Source organism: Cervus elaphus, chromosome 29 (assembly GCF_910594005.1).
Source record: "Cervus elaphus chromosome 29, mCerEla1.1, whole genome shotgun sequence".
Taxonomy (NCBI): domain Eukaryota; kingdom Metazoa; phylum Chordata; class Mammalia; order Artiodactyla; family Cervidae; genus Cervus; species Cervus elaphus.
The window spans coordinates 53,710,443-53,718,864 of NC_057843.1; positions in this window are offsets into that span (position 1 = coordinate 53,710,443).

Sequence of the window (8,422 nt, forward strand, 5' to 3'; positions counted from 1 at the left end):
CCCTGCCCCGCAGAGCGACGGAGCTAGCTACTTGGGTGAGAGTCCACCTCCGCCTGCCTGTGTCAGGGCGGAAATGAGGCTCTGAAGAGACCGGCAAACAGAAGCCAAATAAACAAAGGGAACCGCTTCAGAAGGGACTGGTGCAACAGATTAAAATCCCTCTAGGAAACGCTGACTACACCGGAGGGGCCTGTAGATATCGAGAAGCGTAAGCTGGAACGAGGAGCTATCTGAAACTGAGCCGAACCCACACTGACCGCAACAGCTCCAGAGAAACTCCTAGATATAATTTTACTTTTTTCTCTTTTTTTTTAAATTTTTTTAAATTTTTTTTCTTTTTTTGTTTTTTTTTCTTTTTTCTTTCTTCTCTTTTATTTTCCTTTAAAATCCCCTATTACTCCCCCATTACTCCTTAACTTTCATTTCCACAGACTTTTACGATTTTTTAATTAGGGGGGAAAAGAAAAAAAATTTTTTTTATTTTTTTTTTATTTTTTTTTCTTTTTCTTTCTTTCTTTCTTTTTTTTTTTCTTTTTTTTCTCTTTTTTTTTCTTTCCTTTTTCTCTTCTATTTTCTATTTTTCTTTTTCTCTTATTTCTTTTAAAGTCCTCTAGTACTCCTCTACTACTCTTCATTTTCATTTTCACTACACTATAACCTTACAAAAAAAAAAAAAAAAAAGAAGAGAAGCCCTATTTTTAAACCGAAGATTATTCTCTCCCAATCTTGACTCTCTGTTTTCTACCTCAGAACACCTCTATTTCCTCCTTTCCCCTTCTCTTCCCAATCCAATTCTGTGAATCCTTGTAGGTGACTGGGCTACGGAGAACACTCTGGGAACAGACAGCTGCGTAGATCTGTCTCTCTCCTCTTGAGTCCCCCTTTTTCTCCTCCTGTTCATCTCTATCTCCCTCCTCCCTCTCCTCTTCTTCATGTAACTCTGTGAACCTCTCTGGGTGTCCCTAACGGGGGAGAATCTTTTAGCCATTAACCTAGAAGTTTTCTTATCAGGGCTGTATAGTTGGAGAAGTCCTGAGACTACAGGAAGAATATAACTGAAATCCAGAGGCAGGAGACTTAAGCCCAAAACCTGAGAACACCAGAAAACTCCTGACTACATGGAACTTTAAGTAATAAGTGACCGTCCAAAAGCCTCCATACCTACACTGAAACCAACCACCACCCAAGAGCCAATAAGTTTTAGAGCAGGACATACCACGCAAATTCTCCAGCAACGCAGGAACATAGCCCTGAACATCAACATACAGGCTGCCCAAGGACACACCTAACACATAGACCCATCTCAAAACTCATTACTGGGCACTCCATTGCTCTCCAAAGAGAAGAAATCAAGTTCCACGCACCAGAACACTGACGCAAGCTCCCCTAACCAGGAAATCTTGACAAGCCAATTGTCTAACCCCACCCACTGGGTTAATCCTCCACAATAAAAAGGAACCACAGACCTCCAGAATACAGAAAGCCCACTCCAGATACAGCAATCTAAACAAGATGAAAAGGCAAAGAAATACCCAACAGGTAAAGGAACATGAAAAATGCCCACCAAGTCAAACAAAAGAGGAGGAGATAGGGAATCTACCTGAAAAAGAATTTAGAATAATGATAATAAAAATGATCCAAAATCTTGAAAACAAAATGGAGTTACAGATAAATAGCCTGGAAACAAAGATTGAAAAGATTCGAGAACTGTTTAATAAAGACCTAGAAGAAATAAAAAAGAGTCAATTAAAAATGAACAATGCAATGAATGAGATCAAAAACACTTTGGAGGGAACCAAGAGTAGAATAACGGAGGCGGAAGATAGGATAAGTGAGGTAAAAGATAAAATGGTGGAAATAAATGAAGCAGAGAGGAAAAAAGAAAAAAGGATCAAAAGAAATGAGGACAACCTCAGGGACCTCTGGGACACTGTGAAACGCCCCAACATTCGAATCATAGGAGTTCCAGAAGAAGAAGACAAAAAGAAAGGCCATGAGAAAATACTCGAGGAGATAATAGCTAAAAACTTCCCTAAAATGGGGAAGGAAATAGCCACCCAAATCCAAGAAACCCAGAGAGTCCCAAACAGGATAAACCCAAGGCGAAACACCCCAAGACACATATTAATCAAATTAACAAAGATCAAACACAAAGAACAAATATTAAAAGCAGCAAGGGAGAAACAACAAATAACACACAAAGGGATTCCCATAAGGATAACAGCTGATCTATCAATAGAAACCCTCCAGGCCAGAAGGGAATGGCAGGACGTACTGAAAGTAATGAAAGAGAATAACCTACAACCTAGATTACTGTATCCAGCAAGGATCTCATTCAGATATGAAGGAGAATTCAAAAGCTTTACAGATAAGCAAAAGCTGAGAGAATTCAGCACCACCAAACCAGCTCTTCAACAAATGCTAAAGGATCTTCTCTAGACAGGAAATACAGAAAGGTTGTATAAACGTGAACCCAAAACAACAAAGTAAATGGCAACGGGACCACACCTATCAATAATTACCCTAAATGTAAATGGGTTGAATGCCCCAACCAAAAGACAAAGATTGGCTGAATGGATACAAAAACAAGACCCCTATATATGCTGTCTACAAGAGACCCACCTCAAAACAAGAGACACATACAGACTAAAAGTGAAGGGCCGGAAAAAAATATTTCATGCAAACGGAGACCAAAAGAAAGCAGGAGTCGCAATACTCATATCAGATAAAATAGACTTTCAAATAAAGGATGTGAAAAGAGACAAAGAAGGACACTACATAATGATCAAAGGATCAATCCAAGAAGAAGATATAACAATTATAAATATATATGCACCCAACATAGGAGCACCACAATATGTACGGCAAACGCTAACGAGTATGAAAGAGGAAATTAATAGTAACACAATAATAGTGGGAGACTTTAATACCCCACTCACAACTATGGATAGATCAACTAAACAGAAAATTAACAAGGAAACACAAACCTTAAATGACACAATGGACCAGCTAGACCTAATTGATATCTATAGGACATTTCACCCCAAAACAATCAACTTCACCTTTTTCTCAAGTGCACACGGAACATTCTCCAGAATAGATCACATCCTGGGCCATAAATCTGGTCTTGGAAAATTCAAAAAAATTGAAATCATTCCAGTCATCTTTTCTGACCACAGTGCAGTAAGATTAGATCTCAATTACAGGAAAAAAATTGTTAAAACTTCAAACATATGGAGGCTAAATAACACGCTTCTGAATAACCAACAAATCATAGAAGAAATCAAAAAAGAAATCAAAATATGTATAGAAATGAATGAAAATGAACACACAACAACCCAAAACCTATGGGACACTGTAAAAGCAGTGCTAAGGGGAAGGTTCATAGCATTACAGGCTTACATCAAGAAACAAGAAAAAAACCAAATAAATAACCTAACTCTACACCTAAAGCAATTAGAGAAGGAAGAAATGAAGAACCCCAGAGTTAGCAGAAGGAAAGAAATCTTAAAAATCAGGGCAGAAATAAATGCAAAAGAAACTAAAGAGACCATAGCAAAAATCAACAAAGCTAAAAGCTGGTTTTTTGAAAAAATAAACAAAATTGACAAACCATTAGCAAGACTCATTAAGAAACAAAGAGAGAAAAACCAAATTAACAAAATTAGAAATGAAAATGGAGAGATCACAACAGACAACACTGAAATACAAAGGATCATAAGAGACTACTACCAGCAGCTCTATGCCAATAAAATGGACAACTTGGATGACATGGACAAATTCTTAGAAAAGTATAACTTTCCAAAACTGAACCAGGAAGAAATAGAAGATCTTAACAGACCCATCACAAGCAAGGAAATCGAAACTGTCATCAAAAATCTTCCAGCAAACAAAAGCCCAGGACCAGATGGCTTCACAGCTGAATTCTACCAAAAATTTAGAGAAGAGCTAACACCTATCTTACTCAAACTCTTCCAGAAAATTGCAGATGAAGGTAAGCTTCCAAACTCATTCTATGAGGCCACCATCACCCTAATTCCAAAACCAGACAAAGATGCCACAAAAAAAGAAAATTACAGGCCAATATCACTGATGAACATAGATGCAAAAATCCTTAACAAAATTCTAGCAAACAGAATCCAACAACATATTAAAAAAATCATACACCATGACCAAGTGGGCTTTATCCCAGGAATGCAAGGATTCTTTAATATCCGCAAATCAATCAATGTAATACACCACATTAACAAATTGAAAGATAAAAACCATATGATTATCTCAATAGATGCAGAGAAAGCCTTTGACAAAATTCAACACTCATTTATGATTAAAACTCTCCAAAAAGCAGGAATAGAAGGAACATACCTCAACATCATAAAAGCTATATATGACAAACCCACAGCAAGCATCACCCTCAATGGTGAAAAATTGAAGGCATTTCCCCTGAAATCAGGAACAAGACAAGGGTGCCCACTCTCACCACTACTATTCAACATAGTGTTGGAAGTTCTGGCCACAGCAATCAGAGCAGAAAAAGAAGTAAAAGGAATCCAGATAGGAAAAGAAGAAGTGAAACTCTCACTGTTTGCAGATGACATGATCCTCTATATAGAAAACCCTAAAGACTCTACCAGAAAATTACTAGAGCTAATCAATGAATATAGTAAAGTTGCAGGATATAAAATTAACACACAGAAATCCCTTGCATTCCTATATACTAACAATGAAAAAACAGAAAGTGAAATTAAGGAAACAATACCATTCACCATTGCAACAAAAAGAATAAAATACTTAGGAATATATCTACCTAAAGAAACAAAAGACCTATACATAGAAAACTATAAAACACTGATGAAAGAAATCAAAGAGGACACAAACAGATGGAGAAACATACCGTGTTCCTGGATTGGAAGAATCAATATTGTCAAAATGGCTATTCTACCCAAAGCAATCTATAGATTCAATGCAATCCCTATCAAGCTACCAACGGTATTTTTCACAGAACTAGACCAAAGAATTTCACAATTTGTATGGAAATACAAAAAACCTCGAATAGCCAAAGTAATCTTGAGAAAGAAGAATGGAACGGGAGGAATCAACCTGCCTGACTTCAGACTCTACCACAAAGCCACAGTCATCAAGACAGTATGGTACTGGCACAAAGACAGAAATATAGATCAATGGAACAGAATAGAAAGCCCAGAGATAAATCCACGAACCTATGGACACCTTATCTTTGACAAAGGAGGCAAGGATATACAATGGAGAAAAGACAACCTCTTTAACAAGTGGTGCTGGGAAAACTGGTCAACCACTTGTAAAAGAATGAAACTAGAACACTTTCTAACACCATACACAAAAATAAACTCAAAATGGATTAAAGATCTAGATGTAAGACCAGAAACTATAAAACTCCTAGAGGAGAACATAGGCAAAACACTCTCCGACATAAATCACAGCAAGATCCTCTATGACCCACCTCCCAGAATATTGGAAATAAAAGCAAAACTAAACAAATGAGACCTAATGAAACTTAAAAGCTTTTGCACTACAAAGGAAACTATAAGCAAGGTGAAAAGACAGCCCTCAGATTGGGAGAAAATAATAGCAAATGAAGAAACAGACAAAGGATTAATCTCAAAAATATACAAGCAACTCCTGCAGCTCAATTCCAGAAAAATAAATGACCCAATCAAAAAATGGGCCAAAGAACTAAACAGACATTTCTCCAAAGAAGACATACAGATGGCTAACAAACACATGAAAAGATGCTCAACATCACTCATTATCAGAGAAATGCAAATCAAAACCACAATGAGGTACCATTACACGCCAGTCAGGATGGCTGCTATCCAAAAGTCTACAAGCAATAAATGCTGGAGAGGCTGTGGAGAAAAGGGAACCCTCTTACACTGTTGGTGGGAATGCAAACTAGTACAGCCGCTATGGAAAACAGTGTGGAGATTCCTTAAAAAACTGGAAATAGAACTGCCATATGACCCAGCAATCCCACTTCTGGGCATACACACTGAGGAAACCAGATCTGAAAGAGACACGTGCACCCCAATGTTCATCGCAGCACTGTTTATAATAGCCAGGACATGGAAGCAACCTAGATGCCCATCAGCAGATGAATGGATAAGGAAGCTGTGGTACATATACACCATGGAATATTACTCAGCCATTAAAAAGAATTCATTTGAACCAGTCCTAATGAGATGGATGAAACTGGAGCCCATTATACAGAGTGAAGTAAGCCAGAAAGATAAAGAACATTACAGCATACTAACACATATATATGGAATTTAGAAAGGTGATAACAATAACCCTATATGCAAAACAGAAAAAGAGACACAGAAATACAGAACAGACTTTTGAACTTTGTGGGGGAATGTGAGGGTGGGATATTTCAAAAGAACAGCATGTATACTATCTATGGTGAAACAGATCACCAGCCCAGGTGGGATGCATGAGACAAGTGCTCCGGCCTGGTGCACTGGGAAGACCCAGAGGAATCGGGTGGAGAGGGAGGTGGGAGGGGGGATCGGGATTGGGAATAAAGACCTGCCCTCTGTAGTTGAAATAAAAAAAAAAAAAAAAAGTACATTTGGTATTTGCATATACATAGTACATATTTGCATGATGTTTATGCATTTAAATATTTTCTATTATTTATAATGATCATTTAAATATGTATATATGTATAACATAAAGGATATGCTATTAATATTTCCAAGTCCTTTTTTATTGGAGTACAGTTGTTTTACAATGTTATGTCAGTTTCTGCTGTCCAACAAAGTGAATTAGCTGTATGTGTATATAGCCCATCTCTCTTGGACCACCCTCCCATCCACTCCAGTACCATCCATCTAGGTCATCACAGAGCATGGAGCTGAGTTCCCTGTGCTATTAAGCAGGTTCCAACTAACTAGCTTATTTAAACATGGTAATGTACGTAGATCAGTCCTAATCCTGATATACCAATTTGTCCCAACCTCCCTTTCCCGCTCTGTGTCCACATCTCTGTTCTCTACGTCTGCATCTCTTTGCCTGCCCTACAAATAGGTTCGTATGTATCCTAGGTTCAGATTCCACATATATGTGTTAATATACGATATTTGTTTGTCTTTTTCTAACTTACTTAATTCTGTACGACAGACTCTAGGTCCATCCACATCTCTGCAAATGACCCAATTCCATCCCATTTTATATGAGTAATATTTCGTGGTATATATGTAGATTGATCACATTGCATCATTACATTCAAAGTGGCTATACAATTTATACTCCCTTCTTCTGTCTACAGAGGTATCCACTGGAATGTCACTTACTTAGGCATCACATCCCAACTGGGTATAAAATAACCAGAAACTGGTGCAGAGCTGTATTTATCTGCAGGCTAAAAGATGGCACCTTTCCAAGATTATGAGCAGTTCAGAGACTACTCTCATAAGCACAAGATGAGTAAGGGGATTTTGGCTTTCAGTTTAAAAGATTAACTCCAAGGGAACTGTCCTGGTTCAAATAGCCAGCTACTGTGAAAATCTGATGGTGATCAAGATGACTGATCGTTCTTGAGGAGTAAAGAGGAGAATCAGTCTCCCTGATGCTGTCATGTGCCTGGTAGCATTGGGTCATTGCAGCACAGAAAATGAAATAAATTGAAGAAGATGGTATTCCATTTATGAACAGATAATAGAGTTTTATGAGCCCGTGCTTTTACTGTTTTTACAGCAACTATTGGTAAAGCTGTATTTGTAACTGATATTGATTTGAAAAATAGATTATTGTCACTTTGTTAGCTATTTTCCCTGCTCTTTCTCCCAGCGAACTCATGCCTCCATTTTTGCCAAGCCTGGGAGTTAGGTTGGCTTCCTACTAGCTTAGGAAATGAGCCAATGACTGCTAAGTGGTCATTCTCACCAGGACAGCGTTTTCAGGCTGGGGGAAGTGGTTGAAATTTATAGTAATAGTATATCTTTAGAGAGCATCTTTCTCTTAGGAGCTTGTTGTATTTTATAGGCATTCAGCTTGATTCTCCCCAGGACCCAGGAGAAAACCAGTAATGGTAATGACATACACAAATACCTATAAACCTTAATGATAGATACCCATGTTGTCCTAGGAAGGAAATGCCTACCTTGACTGTAACCTTTCTGCTTAATGCAAAGCTCTGCCAAAAGAGACTTCACTACCCCTTGCCTAACTGCGTCTCCCAAGCCCTAAAGATTGAGCTGCCTCATGGGGCTGAGGGGATGTCCCTGCAATATGGTGGAGGAAAAATGGTGCTCAGTCAGTCAGTTCAGTCACTCAGTTGTGTCCCACTCTTTGCGACCCCATGGACTGCAGCACGCAAGGCTTCCCTGTCCATCACCAACTCCCAAAGCTTGCTCAAACTCATGTCCATCAAGTTGGTGATGCC